Genomic DNA, 24,822 nt, shown 5'->3' with positions numbered 1-24,822 from the left:
GACGATCAGACTCTTAAAAAGACTTTTTTGTTGTTTAAAGTTTGTTTATATTGTTTACCTATGATATAATAAATAATTATTTACCAACAAATAAATATTGATTTTGAATACTTTGTTTTACCTACTGACAGAAAGTTAACGCTTTCTTAACATAAATGAAGTTGAAAAGTAAATGAATGCAATATTTTTCATTTCTCTAATTTTTGGTAGTGACCTCCATCTTACTTGTTTAATCAAAATATTTATTTTAATTTTTTGGGTGTTCGTGTGAGAAACATTGTCTTTAGCCAATGTTTGTTGTTTTGTGTATTTGTTGGATAAATCGTAAGATCGATTAATAGAAATATTATAGGTTACTCTATCAGAATGTTTTTTCCGTTTTGAATTTTTCAGTATTTTTGTGATTTTACTTTCTGTTTTGGCAGACACATAATTATTATATTCATCATTTGATACAACATGAAATAAAGCTATTTGCATACCATGTGAACTGTTGCTACAATTCCCCGAGATTGTCATCAGCTCAGTAGTCAGTACTTCGGTACTGACATGATTTATAACAAACCTTTCTAAAATTGTCCGTTGTTAAATTTTGAGATTATAAAGAAACTAAGGTTTTAACTCCCTCAGGCAAAGTTGACCTTATATGAATTTGGCTATTTGTTTTAGGTATTTTTGTCATATAGCTCTTCAACTGTTTCGGTACTTATACATCCCTCGGATTTCAAATGTTTGGCTTTGAGCGTTCATGATGAAGATAAATCCAGAAAAGCGCTTCGGACGCTTGAAATTATTAAACGTGTTGTTTTCAATTTCTTGTTCATTATTCATTATTTCACCAAAAAAAGGTTAAGCTCTCATAGTTAACTATTTTGAGCAATGGTTGAGGTCGAAAGTTTGAATTCCTAAACAATTTATATTGGAGTAGAATGCAATCTTGGTTTTTTAAATAGACATGAAATTAGCAACTTCGTCAAATGTGAAATAGCGATAGACAGATTATTATTGGTCATCTGAACTTGATTTCTTTTTTTCACTTTCGCCGTAAAATAACTTTGAAGTAGTTTTCTGTAATTTGTAATGTTCAATCCAAGAATGTGTACATTTTCTTATTGTAATCATGAAATAATTTTATAACAAGTCAATACTGAGAAACATTGAAGTTTGATTTATTTAACAAAATGGAATGACTGTTATTTTTATTGACCATGTCATTTATGAATAAACAATAAACTTGTATTTTAAGAAGATATAAGAAGATGTGGTATGAGTGCCAATGAGACAACTCTCCATCCTAGACTGCACTTATAAAAGTACACCATTATAGGTCAAAGTATGGTCTTCAACACGGAGCCTTCGCTTACACAACAAGCTATAAAAGGCCCCATAAATGACTAGTGTAAAACTATTCAAATGGGAAAACTAACGTTCTAATTTATATAAAAAACGAGAAACGATAAACATTTATAATCCACATCAACAACCGACCACTACTTAACATCAGATTCCTGACTTAGGCAGGAACAAACAAATGCAGCGGGTTTAAACGTTTTAATAGGTACTAACCTTTAATTATGTCTGAAACAATAGTGTAACATCACAACATATAAAGACACGCTATAGAATATCAAATGAAATGGCTAAACTCAATCGAAAGAAATATGAACACAAGTGAACATCAACTGAATGAAAAGATTTGATCTACGACACAATTTAAATATAAATAAAATATTGGGTTAGATGTTAAACAATTTCAGAAACATAACCATAACCATGAACAAAACGCCTCCAAAAAGAATAATGTACACAGGTTAATGCAAATAATTTTGTTGTAATGTATACAGTATAAATGAATAGCAGAAATATATTTTACATAATAAATAATTTTGTTGTTCATAGTTTAAGTTAACTTGTCGTTATAACTTTGAATTTTTCGAAACAAACTAAGGATTGTCTTATCCCAGGAATATATTACATTAGCCGTGTTTGGCACAACTTTTTGGAATTTTGGGTCCTCAATACTCTTCAACTTTGTACTTGTTTGGCTTTATAACTAATTTAATCTGAGCGTCACTGGTGAGTCTTATGTAGACGAAACGCGCATCTGGCGTACTAATATATAATCCTGGTACCTTTGATAATCACAATTTATGAAGGGTGTGGTAATTTTCACACGGTATGCACTTGATTATGCTATGATAGTAAAACGTTATCTATACAGTTCACAATAATTTGATATATTTTACATTATTATTATCTATTAACACGTCATAACAACTATACTCATGGCGACAGAACACCTTCGAACATTTGACCAATCGAATGACTGAAAGTCACACCATTGTTGATTACAGTATCACACAAGGTAAATATTGGACAGAAAGATTGATAAAATGTAAATAGTTCAGCCGATCGGAATTGTTTTTCTCTCTTAACAATTCATACAGCTTACAAAATGTACATCCTTGACAACAGTATAGTGGATGTCTGATCAGACATCGTTATACAACGATTAACTTGGTTAACACTGTGTTAAAATGAAACCTATACACCTAAATCAAGAGTTTTAAATAAACTCATCATAGATACCTGGATTAGTTTTTGTATTTACGCCAGACGTGCGTTTCGTCTACAAAAGACTCATCAGTGACGCTCATATCTAAAAAAGTTTAAAAGGCCAAATAAAGTATGAAGTTGAAGAGCATTGAGGACCAAATATTTCTAAAAATTTTGCCAAAAACAGATAAGGTAATCTATTCTTCCTGAGGTAGAAAAGCCTTGGTATTTGAAAAATTCAAAATTTTTAAAAATCGATGTAATTGGGTTTGTATTGATTAAAGAATCAGAACTGTTCGAAAATGAATGTTCTGAAAACAGGTACGTTCAGCGAAAATATTATTGAAATTAAATGTCCAAGCCCCCTAGCTCATAAACATGATACAGTTGGTTGATGCCCCTGGTAAACAATTCATCTATTAACAACTTTATAATAATGTTAACATATTCTTCCATGCAAATCAGAATAGTTCACAGATAAATCTTAATGTATCTTTTACTAAATCACTGTATTTATTGAATATTGTAAAATACCTATATACATTTTTTTAATGGGCTTTGTTTTTAAATTTATTCTTTCGTACATATTCAGAAATCATTTCGGTTTTTGTAAAACAATGCAGTTAAAAACGTCAAGTTTTCAAATATTTATTTTACTAATTTTGACTCACTGGATATCGTACAAATCGTAGTGGCACATTTGTTATTTATAACAAAACAGATTGCACAAATTGGTCACAAACCAGATAAAAAAAATATATAAGTTAGATGCGGCATATATTTGTCATAAACAAAAACTGTTTGATAAAAAAAACATATCTGTAGATGAAATACGAAAAATGATTTCATTTTGCTATTTCAATACTCTCATTCACAACAATAATCATTTATCAACTACTAAACTACTACACCATATACATACATTAGTACCAAAATCCCATGTGAAAGGTATCATATTTGAAAGGACGCGATTCGACTGAACGTAAAGACCATTGTGGTCAGATGACTTTTATTGGTTGTTTTATAGAAGGGGTAGGAATTAAAAAAAAAGAAACCGAACACCAAAGGAAATTTAGAACAAAAACATGTGGGATTGAACACAGCTTTTCTGTAAGTAGGTTATAAAAAGAGTTCAACATTACCGGTCAACGGAGTAATGTGTAATTTTTTAATTACACGATTTTTTACAAACTGTCGGATTTTTCTTGGATGGACAGACGTGTCTAGTGTAGAAGCACTCTCTTACTTTTAAAAATATATAAAATAATGCTGTTTTTTTAATAATGGAGTTGTTTAAACCAGTGCATCAAAAGAAATAAATGGATATGTAGAACCAAAATGTATATACCTATATGGAGTTATTTTCTTTCAGAACATTAGGTCACTCTTTTGAAGAATCAACCCGGACGATACCAAGTTTCAAATAAATATTCTGAAAGGCATAGAATAATGTCCTGTATACGGTCATTATTTTTTTGGTTAAAACGTAAATCATAATTTACTTAAACATTTAGTTTGTTTGAAAGTTATCGTATGTTGTTGCAAATTGAGGGTTTACTTTTTAATATTCCATCTTTGATAGGTTTAAGTCAGAGACAATCCTTTCCTCCGTGTATTAGACTGAAATACCAACAAATTGTCATTGACGTGCATTTGAACTTTCGAAACAAATAACTTGAAGTTTTGTTTATTCATCGCTACAATAAAGGGACATTATGTGAGATGAATTTAATAATGCAAAACCTTTCATAACACTTCTAAAACATGCCAGATACAATACCTTCTTGTTAAGGATTTTGAAAACCTTACTGATTCATACTGTTATGGAATTCATACCTTGACTTACGTTCATGGATATTCGTTTTTTTTTGTGCTACACGCACATGTATCACGACTTAGTGCTCCCTTCGTGCCAGTTCTGATTTTTTTACATCTTTATCTATCAAATGACCAATTTATATATATATATATATATTGTAACAGCCACGTAATTTATAAAAGAGGGACGAACGATACCAGAGGGACAGTCAAACGCATAGATCGAAAATTAACTGACAACGCAATGGCTAAAAAAGAAAAATACAAACTGACAAATAATAGTACACAAGACAAAACAGAGAAAACTCAAGACTTAGCAACACGAACCCAACAAAAAACTGGGGTGATCTAAGGATGGGGTGGGGTGAAATTTTATCCAGATTCTTTGTATAAAAAAATATAGTATATCAATTCAAATCAAAATTATTCTGAATAGTTCAAATCGTTAGATATGAGCAAAAAAAAAATCTACTTTTCTGCGATACAAATGTCATGAAGACACAGACAAAACCCATAACATACTCTTTCGTCAACTCCTTTTGTAGAATAAATTACTTACATTTTGACTTTTTTTTTATTTTTCATTCGCCGTTTTCCGGCGGTTACTTGCTTCAAATATATTGTTTCGGGACTTGATAAAGATGTCTAAACTTTATATTGCGATGAATTAGTGAGTTTTATTTTACATTAACAGTAATCCGTATGGCACATTAAATCTTCAGAAACGCATCAGAATAGAATATTCCACTTTGGTGTGATCGGTAAAATAGGATGCGAATCCTGTAAATTTTTTCAGATATTAATAATCTTTAACGGTATATAAGTAAGATATGCAAGTTTTTCTAGTCGTATAATACACATCGGAGTGTCAGGATTGTCAACAAAAAAAGACCTCCCTACGATCTGTCATTTGAAAAATCATGACACTCCTCGGTGTGATATACGAGAAATTGCAAATGACGGTGAAGATAAATTATAACATAATGTTCTTTATGTGATTAACTTAAAAATTGTATCAAATGATTTCTTTTTAGATTCTGCATATGTCAAATTAAAACATCTCTAAATATTAATTTATCACGTTTTAATCCTGTTTTACAATCATGTATGCGTCCATGTTTTATAATTTCATTATTAAGTTTCATTTGTATCCTCCATGATGTGCAACAAAATCTGAAAAGTAAATCAAGAGTTCTCGCAATGTATTTATCATTACATTTGCTTTGGTATATATATACAAACGCAGGATATGTGATGCAAATTTTGAACAACATTAATTACAAATAAAAAAAAGCATGCAATAAGTTTATTCTTACAGCCCTTGGATGGTGTAAACTTCCCAAAATAACGTGTAAGGTGTAATGGATTATGGCATATGGTGCAATGGTAGAAGGTGTATGGTGCTATGGTGTATGGTGTAAGGGGAATGGTGTAATGGTGTATGAGGAATGGTGTGATTGTGTAACGTGCGATCGGGAATGGTGTGAATGAATGGTGTACGACATTTCATTGGTTGAAACCGAAGTTCATTTTATTTTAATTTTTCGGATTGTAAACATAAACAATAATAATAATCCTATTGTTCTTTTTTCCCAGTAAAGCAAATTACTTTACTCGTTAGACTCTATGTCATATATATTTAATATACACATATTAAAAAATCTTTTTTTTTCATATTCTTATTTACATTAAACAATGGCTTTAAAATTACACACTTGTGATCACATGCAGTTATCATAAAAGAAAGGATTTTATTTAAACTAGAAGGCGGATAGAAAGGTTATCCACGCATCGGAACAGTATTTTTATATCACGGGTTATCAACATCATTTTTAAAGTTGCTTCGTTCCCCACTTTTGACAGTCTCTTTATAAATATCTTATCGTCATTCACCTATGTTTGCCTTGGATTTACGATTCTGTTTTCCAAAAAATGTTCAAAGGAAAATTGTACAGTGTTATTGCACATAAGGTGTTGTATAATTATGAACAATCTCGTCAATTTCGTTAGATTTGTCTTTACGGATTATAAATGATATCTTGAACGTCCGAAAAAATATACTTATGTGAAACGGAATGAAATATTTGCCACTTGATATTTAGCCACCAACAAAATCAACCAACCGACATAATATACTAACAGTATACTTTTCCTAGAAGAGAACTTCTCATACTTTTCATTATAAAGTACAAATGAAATCTGTCATGTCAGTCACACTGTTGGATGATGAGGTGGAATAGTTTTATTATACAAACCATCCTGAACTACTGAGTTTAAATCATCACACCTCAGCAAGCACGACTAATTTATGCGCAGACCAACCCATCACACAATAGCCCAAAAGGAATCTGTGATGTACCCGTCCATATTCAGAAGTCATGGAAGTGGGAAATACAGATACTGATACTGACTTTAGTGACAGTTTTATATAACGAATACAGAGATGAAATGCTGGCACTCTAAATTAAAGCGGACAAGATTTTGTTATCATTGTATTGCAATGTTGCTGTCATTTGTATTATACAATCCATCCTGACATCAAAATATTGCTGATTTACTATGCGGCTGCCGCTATATAGATTTACATAATAAAGTGCAAATATGGTCAGTTTTGTTTGATACTTTAAAATAGTTTTGTTATACGAGTCAGCCTGAGGTATCAAAACTACTGAAATTTTCTTGCGAGACAATATTTTTAATAAAAAGAGGACATGCTGGCTATCTAGATTGATGGGGACAAATTTTTGTTGTCATTGTATTGCAATGTTGCTGTCATTTGTATTATACAATCCATCCTCACATCAAAATATTGCTGATCTACTTTGCAGCTATATGCTGATTTACTATGCGGCTATATAGATTTACATACATGACATAATAAAGTGCTAATATGATCAGTTTTGGCTGATGCTTTAAAATAATTTTGTTATACAAGTCAGCCTGAGGTATCAAAACTACTAAAATTTTCATGCGAGACAATATTTTGAATAAAAAGAGGACATGCTGGCTATCTACATGTAGATTGATGGGGACAAATTTTTGTTGTCATTGTGTTGCAATGTTGCTGTCATTTAATTTGTATAATGCAATCCATTCTGACATCAAAATATTGCTGATTTACTATGTGGCTATATAGATATACATAATAATGTGCAAATATGGTCAGTTTTTGTTGATGCGTTTAAATAATTTTGTTATACTAGTCAGCCTTAGGTATAAAAATTACTGAAATTTTGTTGCGAGACAATATTTTGAATAAAAAGAGGACATGCTGGCAATCTAAATTGATGGGGATAATTTTTGTTGTCATTGTGTTGCAATGTTGCTGTCATTTGTATTATACAATCCATTCTGACAATAAAATATAGCTGCTTTACTATGTGGCTATATAGATATACATAATATTAAAAGTGCAAATATGGTCAGTTTTGGTTGATGCTGTAAAATAATTTTGTTATACAAGTCAGCCTGAGGTATCAAAACTACTGAACTTTTCTTGCGACACAATATTTTGAATAAGAAGAGGACATGCTGGCTATCTAGATTGATGGGGACAAATTTTTGTTGTCATTGTGTTGCAATGTTGCTGTCATTTGTATTATGCAATCCATTCTGACAACAAAATATTGCTGATTTACTATGCGGCTATATAGATTTACATAATAAAATGCAAATATGGTCAGTTTTGGTTGATTTGTTTAAATAATTTTGTTATACGAGTCAGCCTGAGGTATCAAAACTACTGAAATTTTGTTGTGTGACAATATTTTGAATAAAAAGAGGACATGCTGGCTATCTAGATTGATGGGAATAAATTTTTGTTGTCATTGTATTGCAATGTTGCTGTCATTTGTATTATACAATCCATCCTGACATCAAAATATTGCTGATTTACTATGTGGCTATATAGATATACATAATAATGTGCAAATATGGTCAGTTTTTGTTGATGTGTTTCAATAATTTTGTTATACTAGTCAGCCTTAGGTATCAAAATTACTGAAATTTTGTTGCGAGACAATATTTTGAATAAAAAGAGGACATGCTGGCAATCTAAATTGATGGGGATAATTTTTGATGTCATTGTGTTGCAATGTTGCTGTCATTTGTATTATACAATCCATTCTGACAATAAAATATAGCTGCTTTACTATGTGGCTATATAGATATACATAATATTAAAAGTGCAAATATGGTCAGTTTTGGTTGATGCTGTAAAATAATTTTGTTATACAAGTCAGCCTGAGGTATCAAAACTACTGAAATTTTCTTACGAGACAATATTTTGAATAAAAAGAGGACATGCTGGCTATCTAGATTGATGGGAATAAATTTTTGTTGTCATTGTATTGCAATGTTGCTGTCATTTGTATTATACAATCCATCCTGACATCAAAATATTGCTGATTTACTATGCGGCTATATAGATTTACATAATAAAGTGCAAATATGGTCAGTTTTGGTTGATACTCTAAAATAGTTTTGTTATATGAGTCAGCCTGAGGTATCAAAACTACTGAAATTTTCTTGTGACACAATATTTTGAATAAAAAGAGGACATGCTGGCAATCTAGATTGATGGGGACAAATTTTTGTTGTCATTGTGTTGCAATGTTGCTGTCATTTGTATAATGCAATCCATTCTGACAACAAAATATTGCTGATTTACTATGCGGTTATATAGATTAACATAATAATAAAATGCAAATATGGTCAGTTTTGGTTGATTCGTTTAAATAATTTTGTTATACGAGTCAGCCTGAGGTATCAAAACTACTGAAATTTTGTTGCGTGACAATATTTTGAATAAAAAGAGGACATGCTGGCTATCTAGATTGATGGGAATAAATTTTTGTTGTCATTGTATTGCAATGTTGCTGTCATTTGTATTATACAATCCATCCTGACATCAAAATATTGCTGATTTACTATGTGGCTATATAGATATACATAATAATTTGCAAATATGGTCAGTTTTTGTTGATGCGTTTAAATAATTTTGTTATACTAGTCAGCCTTAGGTATCAAAATTACTGAAATTTTGTTGCGAGACAAATTTTGAATTAAAAGAGGACATGCTGGCAATCTTAATTGATGGGGATAATTTTTGATGTCATTGTGTTGCAATGTTGCTGTCATTTGTATAATGCAACCCATTCTGACAATAAAATATAGCTGCTTTACTATGTGGCTATATAGATATACATACTATTAAAAGTGCAAATATGGTCAGTTTTGGTTGATGCTTTAAAATAATTTTGTTATACAAGTCAGCCTGAAGTATCAAAACTACTGAAATTTTCTTACGAGACAATATTTTGAATAAAAAGAGGACATGCTGGCTATCTAGATTGATGGGGACAAATTTTTGTTGCCATTGTATTGCAATGTTGCTGTCATTTGTATTATACAATCCATCCTGACATCAAAATATTGCTGATTTACTATGCGGCTATATAGATATACATAATAAAGTGCAAATATGGTCAGTTTTTGTTGATGCGTTTAAATAATTTTGTTATACTAGTCAGCCTTAGGTATCAAAATTACTGAAATTTTGTTGCGAGACAATATTTTGAATAAAAAGAGGACATGCTGGCAATCTAAATTGATGGGGATAATTTTTGATGTCATTGTGTTGCAATGTTGCTGTCATTTGTATTATACAATCCATTCTGACAATAAAATATAGCTGCTTTACTATGTGGCTATATAGATATACATAATATTAAAAGTGCAAATATGGTCAGTTTTGGTTGATGCTGTAAAATAATTTTGTTATACAAGTCAGCCTGAGGTATCAAAACTACTGAAATTTTCTTACGAGACAATATTTTGAATAAAAAGAGGACATGCTGGCTATCTAGATTGATGGGCACAAATTTTGTTGTCATTGTATTGCAATGTTGCTGTCATTTGTATTATACAATCCATCCTGACATCAAAATATTGCTGATTTACTATGCGGCTATATAGATTTACATAATAAAGTGCAAATATGGTCAGTTTTGGTTGATACTTTAAAATAGTTTTGTTATATGAGTCAGCCTGAGGTATCAAAACTACTGAAATTTTCTTGTGACACAATATTTTGAATAAAAAGAGGACATGCTGGCAATCTAGATTGATGGGGACAAATTTTTGTTGTCATTGTGTTGTAATGTTGCTGTCATTTGTATAATGCAATCCATTCTGACAACAAAATATTGCTGATTTACTATGCGGTTATATAGATTAACATAATAATAAAATGCAAATATGGTCAGTTTTGGTTGATTCGTTTAAATAATTTTGTTATACGAGTCAGCCTGAGGTATCAAAACTACTGAAATTTTGTTGCGTGACAATATTTTGAATAAAAAGAGGACATGCTGGCTATCTAGATTGATGGGAATAAATTTTTGTTGTCATTGTATTGCAATGTTGCTGTCATTTGTATTATACAATCCATCCTGACATCAAAATATTGCTGATTTACTATGTGGCTATATAGATATACATAATAATGTGCAAATATGGTCAGTTTTTGTTGATGCGTTTAAATAATTTTGTTATACTAGTCAGCCTTAGGTATCAAAATTACTGAAATTTTGTTGCGAGACAAATTTTGAATAAAAAAAGGACATGCTGGCAATCTTGATTGATGGGGATAATTTTTGATGTCATTGTGTTGCAATGTTGCTGTCATTTGTATAATGCAACCCATTCTGACAATAAAATATAGCTGCTTTACTATGTGGCTATATAGATATACATACTATTAAAAGTGCAAATATGGTCAGTTTTGGTTGATGCTTTAAAATAATTTTGTTATACAAGTCAGCCTGAAGTATCAAAACTACTGAAATTTTCTTACAAGACAATATTTTGAATAAAAAGAGGACATGCTGGCTATCTAGATTGATGGGGACAAATTTTTGTTGCCATTGTATTGCAATGTTGCTGTCATTTGTATTATACAATCCATCCTGACATCAAAATATTGCTGATTTACTATGCGGCTATATAGATATACATAATAAAGTGCAAATATGGTCAGTTTTTGTTGATGCGTTTAAATAATTTTGTTATACTAGTCAGCCTAAGGTATCAAAATTACTGAAAAATTGTTGCGAGACCATATTTTAATTAAAAAGAGGGCATGCTGGCTATCTAAATTGATGGGTATAATTTTTGTCGTCATTGTGTTGCAATGTTGCTGTCATTTGTATTATACAATCCATTCTGACATCAAAATATTGCTGATTTACTATGCGGCTATATAGATTTACATGATAAAGTGCAAATATGGTCAGTTTTGGTTGATGCTTTAAAATAATTTTGTTATACGAGTCAGCCTGAGGTATCAAAACTACATAAATTTTCTTGCGAGACAATATTTTGAATAAAAGAGGTCATGCTGGCTATCTAGATTGATCAGGACAAATTTTTTTTGTCATTGTATTGCACTGTTGCTGTCATTTGTGTTATACAATCCATCCTGACAACAAGATATTGCTGATTTACTATGTGGCTTTATAGATATACATAATAAAGTGCAAATATGGTCAGTTTTTGTTGATGCGTTAAAATAATTTTGTTATACGAGTCAACCTGAGGTTTCAAAACTACTGAAATTTTGTTGCGAGACAATATATTGAATAAAAAGAGGACATGCTGGCAATCTAGATTGATGGGGACAAATTTTTGTCATTGTACATGTTGTTTTGCAATGTTGCTGTCATTTGTATTATAGAATCCACCCTGACATCAAAATATTGCTGATTTACTATGCGGCTATATAGATCTATATAATAAAGTGAAAATATTATGGTCAGTTTTGGTTGATGAGTTAAATAATTTTGTTATATGAGTCAGCCTGAGGTATCAAAATTACTGAAATTTTGTAGCGAGACAATATTTTTAATAAAAGGAGGGCAAAAATATTTCCAAATTTTTTAACCCTATATAAATTAACAGATTGACACACTCCCCATTTCCATTCTCAATTTTATAATTATAAGTGCAAATATGGTCAGTTTTGGTTGATGCTTAAAATAATTTTGTTGTACATGTTGTACACCCAAACAAAGAAAAGTGAGGAACAAATCATGGTAACAAATGATAACCAAATCATATGATTTCTTTATGATTTGAAAGTGATAAAATTTCACATGCAAATGAACTAACAAATCACAACAACAAATCACAAACAAATTGCTTCCAATTCATAAGCAAATCATAAACAAATTGTCAAGAATTTGTATTGAAATCATTAACAAATCAGAGGATATTGCTTTCCTACTTTAAGCAAATCACAAACAAATTTGTTTCAAATTGTAAAGAAATTATAAAGAAATTGTTAACAAATCTTTAACAAATCAGAATGAAATCATATTCCTACCTCAAGCAAATCGCAAACAAATTGTTTTCAAATTATGAAGAAATTATAAACAAATCGTTATCAAATCTTTAACAAATCAGAAGTAAATCATATTCCTACATTAAGCAAATCACAAGCAAATCGTCAATTAATTGACATCATCATCGATTCACAGATTAAATCATTTACATCTGGATCAAAAATCTGTTCTGCCCCTGAGACCCCCAAACTTTGAAGTGCACTTGTCTTTATTTGACCTTAGCTACTCCTCTGATTGTTAAGGGATTATTATTTCGGGTTGTCATGAGGGAGCAATTGTTCCCTCTGTGAAAAGTTTCTCTCACTTCTCCAGAATTTAAATCTAACGAGATTTGACAACATGGGCAACCACGTTTACTAGAAGGATGTCAAATACTAGTAGGCGATGGGTCTTAGTCTAGGTCCAAATCTGCTACAGCTCTATACCTGACCAGTCAACATCATGAAAAATTTAAACATAAAACTTGCCAGTGCATATTGTCTGCTGACTCGGGAAGCTACTCTTTAATTGCTCGTCTCGTTCTGTTTACATGTCTTTTACACATTTTTTTTTGAAAATTTATCCAGACAGTACACAAAACGAGATATTGAAATGCACAGTTTCCGAATATAAAAGTTTAACACCTTTGACATGTTTGAATAGTTGACTTACAATTGAATTCCTGAAACAATAAGTTAATGACTAAGATACTTACCACTGTCATCATTGATAGTATATCTTACTCTTCATCTTGCAACCTTCTTTGTTCAGTTAATGTAGAACAGTATTTGAAATTTGAATTTGACCTCAACCGGAAGTCAGAGATAAAGACAAACCCAGAAAAATCTGAATGCAATAACATTGTTTTCATTGTAGCAAATCATCAATGAATCACACCATGATAGCTAACAAAGTTAACAAATCATTTTCAAATCATTTCCTATGATATTCCAAGTAAACAAATCATAACGAAATCACACAATTTTAGCGAATAAAGTTAACAAATCTTTTTGAAATCATTTCATACGATATTCTAAGTAAACAAATCATAAAGAAATCACACAAAAACAGAAACAAATTGCTAACAAATCATACATTTGAAAGAAATCACAAAGAAATCAGTTTTGGGAATTTGGCGAATTCTGATTTGTTTATAATTTCTTTAATGAATCGCAAGCAAATGGTACTAACAAATTGCAGAATTACGATTTGAAAGAGATTTGAATACGATTTGAAAGCAATTTGTTCATTTATTTTTCTGTTTGGGCATGTACCAGTCATCCTGAAGTATTCATTTTTGGCATTGTTTGTCGATTTTATCTGAAAAGCAAGTTTATAAGATTTACGATAAATGTTAAAACCGATAATAATAGCATTGTAACCAATATCGTTTTTAATTTATAGATAGGCAGATCGCGGATAAATTTGCATTACAAGCAAAGTTTTATGCGTACTTTATTTACAAATACATGTATATATATTTAATCTGTATTGTTTATATAACCATCATAGGCATGACCACGGAGATTTTAATTTTATACATTAATTTACAATATTGTGATCAAAATTCGTTTTTTAAATCAAATAAATAATTTTGTAGTCGCACGCTTTCTTTGAAATTTAATTGCATTATGGGTAATTTCGGATCGTGTAGATAGAATGGGGAATGGTGTATGGTGTAATGTGTAAGGTGTATGGTGCAAAGGTGTAACGTGTATGGTGTAATGGCACAAGGTGTATGGTGTAATGGTGTATGGTGAATGGTGTAATGGTGTATGGTGTGAGTGGGAAGTTTACACCATCCAAGGACTGTATTAGGTAAATCACCAATATATATGTATATATGTTTAGTACAATTGTCTACTTGTAGTTCTAAAAGTTAAAGATATTTAATTATAAATTAATAATAATTGTTAACGTAAAAGACTTTTTAAATCAATAACTTCATGTTTAAATTCTAATAAAAAATACATTTAAATTTTTCTCGTTCGGAATACACAAAAAAAAAAAGAATGGTGTATGGTGTAATGTGTAAGGTGTATGGTGCAAAGGTGTAACGTGTATGGTGTAATGGCACAAGGTGTATGGTGTAATGGTGTATGGTGAATGGTGTAATGGTGTATGGTGTGAGTGGGAAGTTTACACCATCCAAGGACTGTATTAGGTAAATCACCAATATATATGTATATATGTTTAGTACAATTGTCTACTTGTAGTTCTAAAAGTTAAAGATATTTAATTATAAATTAATAATAATTGTTAACGTAAAAGACTTTTTAAATCAATAACTTCATGTTTAAATTCTAATAAAAAATACATTTAAATTTTTCTCGTTCGGAATACACAAAAAAAAAAAGTTTTTAAAATGTCTTACTTAGTCCTTAATTCTGTCTTGATTAAGTAAGCTTTTATAGAGCATTTGGTTTTTTAGACGAGTTTTTACAAATTTAAACAAATGTACGAGCTGTTTTTTTTTTACCTCTACTGACTTGGTATTTTTCTAATGTAATTTTCGACCAACTGATTTGTAGTTTCATAAATATCTGGATTTCTTTTTAATTCTGCAGTTTCAATTTGTTCTGCATTAACTATTAGCCACTGAACATTAAGTAATCAATCAATCACTCTACCATTGCATGACTTACTATTTTAAATTAAGAAAGTCCATTCCTAATTTGTTTTAAGATTTAGAAATGGTGGAAGTTATTAACATATTTTCATTTACCATATGTTGTCTACTCTGTGCTTCTTGTTGCTTGTATTCCTACTTTTTCTTGCTGTATCGGGGGAAGAACTATTTGGCAATTCCTTCCATCATAAGGTTCTGTCGATTGGTATCTGTACAAGTTTCCAAATGGTACAAATTCATCCCCAGCTGCACAATACAGTTTTATTGGGTTGTTACCTATACATGAGATAATTTGTACGTGTAAAGGTAGTCTCATTTGATGTATTGATATGAAGTCCTCATGGTTGGTGTCCCTGTACGGCAAACCGGTAGGTACTAACTCACTACCTGAAGCATAATTGCTCTCTTGGATCGATAAGCTACTATTTTCTGTAAAAAACATGAAAAATGTAAGTCTTGAGTATTGAAAAGTGTGATTTCATTGAAGCAAATTTTCTTTGTTTGTTGGTTATTCAAGATGAAAATACTACAAGTATCATTTGAACAAGCACACCGGTATTTTATTTTTTTTTGGGGGGGGGGGGGGAGGGGGCTGGTTTGCTCAACCTTTTACTTTCTATGTTGTGTTTTGTGTACTGTTGTTTGTCTTTTAGTCGTTTTTTTGCTATGATGGTGTGAGTATATTTTTGCTTGATGAGTTAATGTCCTTTTTGGTATCGATCAATTCTTTATTAAAATGAAGACATAACATAAGGTGTTGTCTATTTTTGTTGAGAGGAAAACGAGTTTTAACTACGAAATGATGCCCCGAGGTGTATTAATCCATAGTATTCATATTTATGAATGGGAAAACAAATGTAAATGTTCCAAAATGTAACACAATGGTGAAATATATAACTAATTATGTTAGTTGCAGCCATTTTAAAGTTACTTTGTTTGTCTATTAGTAACAGAAATATGTGGTGTGAAACTGTAATAACATTGTAAAAACTAACCATACAAAGTTAACAGTAAAACAGAAAAATAGTCTATAAAGAGTTTGAGAATGAAAGAACAAATCCCTCAAATTAACCTGGGTTCCATATAAAAACTATAAAGCTTTTGTTTAAATCAACTATTAATCAGATTTGTAGAGTAATCAGTCTCGTAACTTTGGCATCATCATTATGTAACAAATTTTATTTTTTGCTGTTAAAATTTATTTTGGCCGAACAATTATCGTTCAAAAATTTCATGAGAAGTTATTGTATCTGCATGCCTGGACGAAGAATAAAGCTTATCTTGATTGATCGGCGTCTCTATTTCACGTCGGTCTAAGCCCACAAAAATATGTTCTTATTCGTTACAAGTACAGCGTAAACATGTTCTTACGCCCAAATAATTTGTATGATAATCTTATGATTTTACATCATTGTTTGTACCAGTCCTTCAAAGACTAATTACTTACATTTTAACATTTACAGCAAGAAAAATTGAATCAACGATCTCATAATCTAATAATTTTACATGAGTTTTATTATTTTATTCCTTAAACAACTATCTTATCATAAGTGGTAATGAAACATTTCCCGCTGAACGTTTACGACAATAAATATTCAATTAACGACTTAAAATCAATGTAGTGAAATTTTTGGTCATCAAGGACAACTATGATAATATGCTGTCTATAAATGCGTTTATATTGGTGTCTAATCTGTTTTATTACACTAAAAAGATAAGCGTAAAAAGTCAGCATACATCTCAGCTCTTAGTATAATATATGTTAGGTTTGGGCTGCAAATGACCGTATTCACTTTAAATTATTTACTGCCAGAAAGAGATGATTTAATTATATCATGTATGTACATAAATTTATAATGAGCTATGATTTAATTTATTAATTAGGAATTCAATTGTATTGCCTACCGATAAAAACAGTGTGCAATGTAAAAATTTGCTGTAAATTCCAGTTATAATATTTCTTTGAATTATTTAGGGGCATTTCGGAAATTTTACGAAAGTAGACAAACATAGGTGAATGTATCGAAAAGCAAACAGATAGTTCAATAATTTGATAACCAAAACGCAAGCTACCCTTTTGAAGACACCAATAGGAATGAACTTCAAAGATATCGATAGAATTTACTTCGAAATTACTGTTTAATTGGGACCCAAAAATATATACCTATAATAACAGTTAATTTTTTAAAAACGTATCAATTAGCAGAATCTTTAACTATTCATTTATAACGTAATGCACTTTCCAATGTCAAGTTTTATGAACCAATATTATGTGACTTTACATAGAAGAAAAATTATCAAAAAATATTGTATTAAACATAAATGTCTTACCTTCCATTATTTTAAAAACAAAATATTTTTTCCGTTTAAAGCTAGATTTCTTTTTAAACTTGTGACTGAAGTTAAACTTAACAATTTATATACTGTTCATTTGCATAACTTTATATACTGTTCATTTACATAATTCAAGTTGGTCTTTTGCTTTTATCAGTTTACATCTACATGTATGTTTAAAAATAAATGAATTGACCTATAACAATAAGCGCTAACCACATATCATACTATCGCATTGTGTTTAAGCTTCAAATTTTTATCGATACATCTTAAATATGAAATTTGAAAAGACTTTTTATTGATATAATTTGAAAGATTTAACAGGTTTTTTGTAAAGTGATATCAATACATTACATAACACGAAAATATATTTCATCGTACATGGCATATTAAGTAAACGCAACGATGATTTCTTAACTTCCTAATTTTAAGAATAGCGGAAAGTAAAATATGTTATTCTTATCAAAATTTAATTATTTTCTGAAGTTATATTAACAAACTCCGATATGTAATTTGAAGTTACAGCAACTGGTTGTTATACATCTATATATGGTTGTTGAGATAAATGTCATTATGCTAAATTTGTCTTTTTTTTTAAAAGTTTGCAATTGAGGTCAAATTAAGGCATTTATTTGGAACAATATGGAAAGACAAAGTATTATAATATAACGCATTACATTATTATTTTACATTTGTTTTTAAATTTCTAAAAAATCTATCAATCGGTATTTTTGGCAGATATTTAATACTTTCAATGTGAATTTAGATTTGAAGTTTTAACAAAATAGAAAACTAAAGACATATGTTGTCAGAAATAATAGTTTTTTTTTCAGATTTCTTTCTAGGCTAATATATTACACAAAAAATACTTAATTGTGATGACGTTCACACTCTTAAAACGGCCTTTCTTTGATTTTGTTTAAATTCGTTAATATTGTTGTCCAATGAAATAAGAAATAATTATTTACCGAAAATTTTACTATTGATTTGAATAATTTAACTTAATGACGGAAAGCTTTCGGTTTCTTAACTAAAAAGTCATCGGCTAATGTCTGTTGTTTATGTATTTGTTTAATAAATGTGAACATAGATTAATTGAAATATCCTTTCAGAAAATGGTTCCTGTATCAGAATGTTTGGCAGACACACATTCTATTTATTATGTCATACATAAGGGTATAAATATATTTTGCATGTAATGTGAAGTGTTGCTACAATTGCTTTTCTATTATTTATTATTTCATTAAAAAAGAGTGTTTATGTTTCCCATAGTAAACATCAACTAAACTATTTTTTATTGATCGTTGAACTGCAACATTCGAATCCCTAAACAATAAATATTGAAGTTGAATGCTATGAGTTTTTTTTTTTTAAAAAGTCCTTCTACAGTTTTAGATCAAAAGTGTGCCTACTATCATGACTATCGGATATTCTAAATTATTTCAAATACATTGGAATTTTTTAAAAACATTGTCAAAACTTGCTTCATGTACTTTGAAGTCAGATTTTATTAAAATTCTTAAAGTTTAGTTCATAAATGTATACATTTTTTATGGTTATTATGCAATATTTTTATAACAGGTCAATACTGAGAAATCAATGTTTGTAAATAAATATTGAAAGTAAATGTAATGTTTACCTTAGTAGAAATATGATATATCTTCAGTAGAATTTTTATGTTTTTATTGTAATATGCATGACTAAAATCGTCATAAAAAGCTAAAAATTAACCCAATGTACACTTTTTTGTATAGTATACATTTATCAATAATTAAATTAAAAATACATTTTATAAAGGTAGATGGGTCTATATCAAAATCCATAGAATGTTTTAATAATTTGTCAATATGTAGTTAATATCATGTTTTTTATAAAAAAATATAATGCAAAGCATGGGTCACTGGGATTTTATTCAGGCTACACGTTATAAAAATTGTCAAATTTTGTATAGATTATCCATGGAAAACCTAATTTTGTGTGATAAAAAGAAAACTACCCCATAGAATTTTGAGATAAAATATAAGAAGATAGCTCTAAAAATATGCTTTCAGATAAGAAATAGTAAAACATGGGATCACCGGACTAGTTTTCTATCTACATAATAAAATAGGTAAATTCTATTATAAAAGATACTTTATCTAAAATATCTCCTTTTATGGCAAAAGTTGATAAAAATGAATCAAACTACAATATTCTGTTTTCTTTAAAATACAGTCGTAATTATGATAAAACACATAATTTTCTATATTGACGTGAAAAGTATTGCAAATGAATTACATACTACTTTAGAAATTTGCACGTTTCAGTAAAGATCTAAACCGATTGTTATCTGCTATTTCGAAATCCCAGCTACATTAAAATATAAATACAAATGTCATTTAGCAGCAGTTATGACAATTTAGTTGATTGGGGGTGATAAACCTAGCATATATACGATGGATTCATATTAAAGTCAGTGCAACCTGATTTGAAGAATAATAGTTATACAAAGAAAACTATACGATTTAAGAAAATAAGGACTAAAACAATACACAACATTTAAAATGACCAGATTTAAATCAATCTTACGAATCTTATTTTTTTTCTCCTTTAAATAGATGATGAAAGCAAATTGTTTCTTCATCATTGCCAGCATATACTCTATTAATATTGTAATCCCTCTAATACAATTTCCTATCTGATTTAAATCGCTTTAGTAATTGTACCTTATTATATTTAAGTTAAACAATTAATTTAAGCCTGTAAAGTATAACTTGATTTATTTTAATTGACTGGGTGGAGTTTAACCCGTTCGTTCGTCATAGACCAGTCCATCTATAGACAGGTGTTTTTGGATAAACTAATCAATACATTGTAAAGTTATGGTTATTGATCCGGTTAAAATATGTGAACACTTAATGTGTATTTTCAAAATAAATAATGAGAACCAGCCTTTGATTTTCTTGTAAAGCAAAGTTTAAAAACTTCTAAAATTCTCCCCATTTTGGAAGTTGTATATATGAAGGTAAAACAAGACTACATCAGTTGGAAATTATGCGTATGTCGTAATTCTATAAGGAGATTTAGGGTCTAAATTTATTTCGTTGATATATTTTTATTTTTTTATAAATCACGTTTAGGATAAATCTCACAAACAGAATACTACAATAGCTAATACTTTAGAATATTCTGCTTTAGCACATATACAGGCTATAAGTCTTACACTATTTTATTCGTTTAATATCGTACACTCAGTTCTTTCGTATATTTGTTTTATGACACTGATTGCTGATAGGTGATTACAATCAGTTATAATAATTATAATGGCAATCATTTTTATCACACACATCTTAAAATATACTATCCTTATGCAAATTGAAGCGTAAGCCCCGCCTGATCAGTTGAAATAACATTGGTAATAGGAATAATTGATTGACCGGCAGTTCAAACGGGTAATAAATTTCAAGGAATGAAATTGTAAGATGGGTTAAGATTAATTAGCAAATTTGAAAGAAATGGGACGAGAATTTCGAAATAAAAATAAAAATAAGAATATTTATTAAATCCAATCAAAGTGCCCGTTTCCGAGCATATACATAAATATGTAATATTAATTATACAGTAATTTTAAAGATATGTTACATTAAATATGAACAATTAGATAACTATACTCCATACTAGATGGTGTTTGAAAATAAATAAAATAGAATATTTTGTTTCTATACGAAATAAAAAAAAAAAAAAATTAAATTAAAATAAACTACATCACTACTATGTATTTTTAGTTTCGGAATGCACATTTTTTCTTATTTGAAAACAAGTACTTATAAATCTTGACAATGCCATATTAACATTTTCAAACTCACATGACATCAACCAAAAAAAGTGTTCATACTTTGAAATATAATGGAAGTATTACATGGAATAACTTGACATAAATATGCATCCCTTTTGAATTTGTTTTTAAATTTCAAATAAGTACGCAATTTTCCTTTTTAACATTTGCATTTTCGTCTGTAGTATTTTTCCAGTACATCCTATATCTACTAATCAAAATATTTTTAACTTTTTTAAATGATATATAACGTCAAATGTAATGAAACTGTCACTTTGATTTTTATCACCATGCGGGAAATATGCAAATGAATAGTTACAAATACACATTTTGACTGAAGGGAAACCAAATGATGTAATTTATATTATTTTAATAAATTGAGTATAGTTTGTTGCTTAACCCAGGTAAGTCTCCGGTCTTGTTTTCGTTTATTCTGGTATATCATTTGATTACGTTATCAAACTTCTACTAAAATAATTTAGAAAACGTTATTCAAAAAATTATTAGATTTTTTGCTTCCCTGGCATGATTTATTATACATTTACATGCATAAATATATATCCGTTATATACATGAATGTATCCTTAAAATACTACATGATTACTTATGATTTTTGCTAAAAATAAATTCATATAATTTTACCTGTGTTGTAAAACCCTACTATCGAATTTTTACGCATTTACATTTATGGGTATATCCTCATACATAGTAGTGCATACAAATTATAAAATATTTATTAAAATTGTTGGTGGAAAAAAATCTGTCTTAAGACTTCAATATCTAATCATATTTTTAATTTATACTGGAAAATCAAAGTTCAATAAGTAAACTTATTTATTAAAATGGTTGCGTGCTCTTTTGTAGGTGTATGACTTGTATTGGAATCAAACGTTAGTAAAACACATCATTCGCATCCGGATCATTTTTGTCCGTAGCTGTAGCCAATTTAGAAAATTGACAAACATAATCGTAGTCCGCATTCGTATCGTTTTCATCAGGTAATCAATTATTGATTTAAATAATATATCTTAATTAGATAAAGATGGTATTATTAACATCAATGATATCGACATTAATCATAAAGGGCATATTTCGCAAAAAAGTTGTACAGGAGAAATTAATCAAAAAACCTTATCGGATCTCCGGACTTTCAAAATTTCAAAATTCAATTCCAAAAGTATGGCTTAATACATTAAAATCGGACAAATCCTTGAAAACTTCTGTAAATTATTTCTTTTTAAAACTGAACTTGACTGTTAACAGAAAGACTAAAAATTGAAATTATGTTATTTAAAAAAATATACAACCATTTGTATATAAAAAAAGAGACTTAAAGGATTTTAAAAACGTAAAAATATTTTCAAATTAGAATCAATCACTTCAATAAGTTACATGCTACACTATACTTTTTTCTTATCTAATTACGTGTGTAATAACAAATAATAATTGTTAAGACTAAAGTTGCTCCATTACAAACTCACATGTGAACAATTACTACAGCAGTGAAACATACAACACGATTGCAATAGTTTGTCCTCCATGTGGCCATTTAGCTACATGTAATAGATGTTCCCCTGTGATTAGAAGATGTCCAATATGTATAGTCTTTATCAGAGGAATAGTAAAAGCCATTACAAGCTCCTATGTGAACATTTTCTACACCAGTGGAACATACAACACGATTGCAATAGTTTGTCTTCCTTGTGGCCATTTAGCTATATGTAGTAGCTGTGCCCCTGTGATTAGAAGATGTCCAATATGAAGAGTCTTTATCAAATGAACAGTAAAAGCCCCTACAACCTCCCATGTGAACAATTACTACACCAGTGGAACATACAACACGATTGCAATAGTTTGTTTTCCTTGTGGTCATTTAGGTACCTGTAGTAGCTGTGCACCTGTGATTAGAAGATATCCAATATAATAGAGTCTTTATCAAAAGAATAGTAAAAGCCATAATATGCTAATGTCTTTAAACTGTATAAAATGGATAAATAATAGTAAAACAAATCTTGCAACCTATACTCTAAGCTATATAGTTTTATATTGTATAAGCATGATCACGACGAAAACAAGAGATCAGATCTCAATTTATTCGTGACGCTTACAGAAGACATATGATTTAAAAAAGGAGATGTTTTATGCTTGCTAAATAGACAATTCTCCACCAGAGACCGATTGACGAAACTATATGTCACCGTACTGCCTTCAACAATGACAAAACCTAAACCCTATATCAAGCTATACATATTCTTCGAAATGACAAATATAATACTAGAACAATTAAAACGAGAAAACTAACGTCCTGTTACAGAAGACTTATAATATAATGACAACAAGGAAGAAAAACTCTGGTTAAGAATTATTTTTTCAGCAAGCATACCACATCATCTTTTTTATATTGAAAGTCTTCTTTAAGCCTTACGAAGAATTTGCAGATCTGATCTCTTCTTTTCGTCATGATCTAGCTTATACAATATAAAACTATATAACTTAAAGTATATATCGCAAGGTTTATTTCATTAATTTCTATTATTTTTATACATTTTAAAGACATAAGCATATTATGGCTTTTACTGTTCTTTTGATAAAGACTCTACATATTGGACATCTTCTAATCACAGGTGCACAGCTACTACATGTAGCTAAAAGACCACAAGGAAGACAAACTATTGCAAGCGGTTCATCCAATTACATCTTACAACTCTGCTGATATATTAAGTTCTGATTTTCGTCTTCACGACGTCTTACTGACACTCATATAATTTAGATTTAATGTAAAAAAAAATCATTTAATTTATTTAAGCAAATCATAAAGTATACCCGCGAGAAAAAAACTTTGAATTTTAAACAAAAGTGTTCCATCAGATAAAGACTCTACATTTTGGACATCTTTATAACGTAGGTGCACAGCTACCACAAGCAGCTAGATAACCACACGGAAGAAAACAATTGTAATCGGTTCATCTTAGCATAACTTACAAGTCTATTGATATATTAGGTTCCTAATTTCTTCTTCAAGACTTCTAACTGACACTGAAATAAATGAGATGTAATGTAAGATTGATATAAATCATTTATTTAAGAAAATCATCAAGCGTTCTCTTGAGAAAAAAAAACTTTAAATTTGAAACAAAAAAGTGTTTTTGGTAATATTGATTAGTAAAAGTGGCTATGCATTGTGTTATGATTTAGAGCTTTCAGTTCAAGTTTAAATTTGAATTAAAGTTCGACTTCAACTTTAATATTCGGAAAAACTTCGAGTTAGTATAAAACAATCGTGTTTAAAT

At 29.6% G+C, this 24,822-nt stretch overlaps 2 long non-coding RNA genes across 2 annotated transcripts; one reads left to right on the top strand and one right to left on the bottom strand.

Annotated features, from left to right (window-relative positions):
* Positions 1 to 5,525: 5,525 nt before the first annotated feature.
* Positions 5,526 to 24,556, bottom strand: LOC127714628 (uncharacterized). The gene is made up of 3 exons (XR_007987829.1): positions 24,515 to 24,556; positions 15,481 to 15,813; positions 5,526 to 5,547 (listed from the first exon to the last, which is right to left on the bottom strand). It is a non-coding gene; the product is annotated as an uncharacterized LOC127714628 (long non-coding RNA).
* Positions 7,881 to 11,507, top strand: LOC127714626 (uncharacterized). Its single transcript, XR_007987827.1, has 3 exons — positions 7,881 to 8,104; positions 10,688 to 10,944; positions 11,461 to 11,507. It is a non-coding gene; the product is annotated as an uncharacterized LOC127714626 (long non-coding RNA).
* Positions 24,557 to 24,822: the final 266 nt, after the last annotated feature.

Source organism: Mytilus californianus, unplaced genomic scaffold (assembly GCF_021869535.1).
Source record: "Mytilus californianus isolate M0D057914Y unplaced genomic scaffold, xbMytCali1.0.p SCAF_9, whole genome shotgun sequence".
NCBI lineage: Eukaryota > Metazoa > Mollusca > Bivalvia > Mytilida > Mytilidae > Mytilus > Mytilus californianus.
Note: the sequence above shows the minus strand (reverse complement) of the source record. Positions and strands in the feature narration are given on the sequence as shown.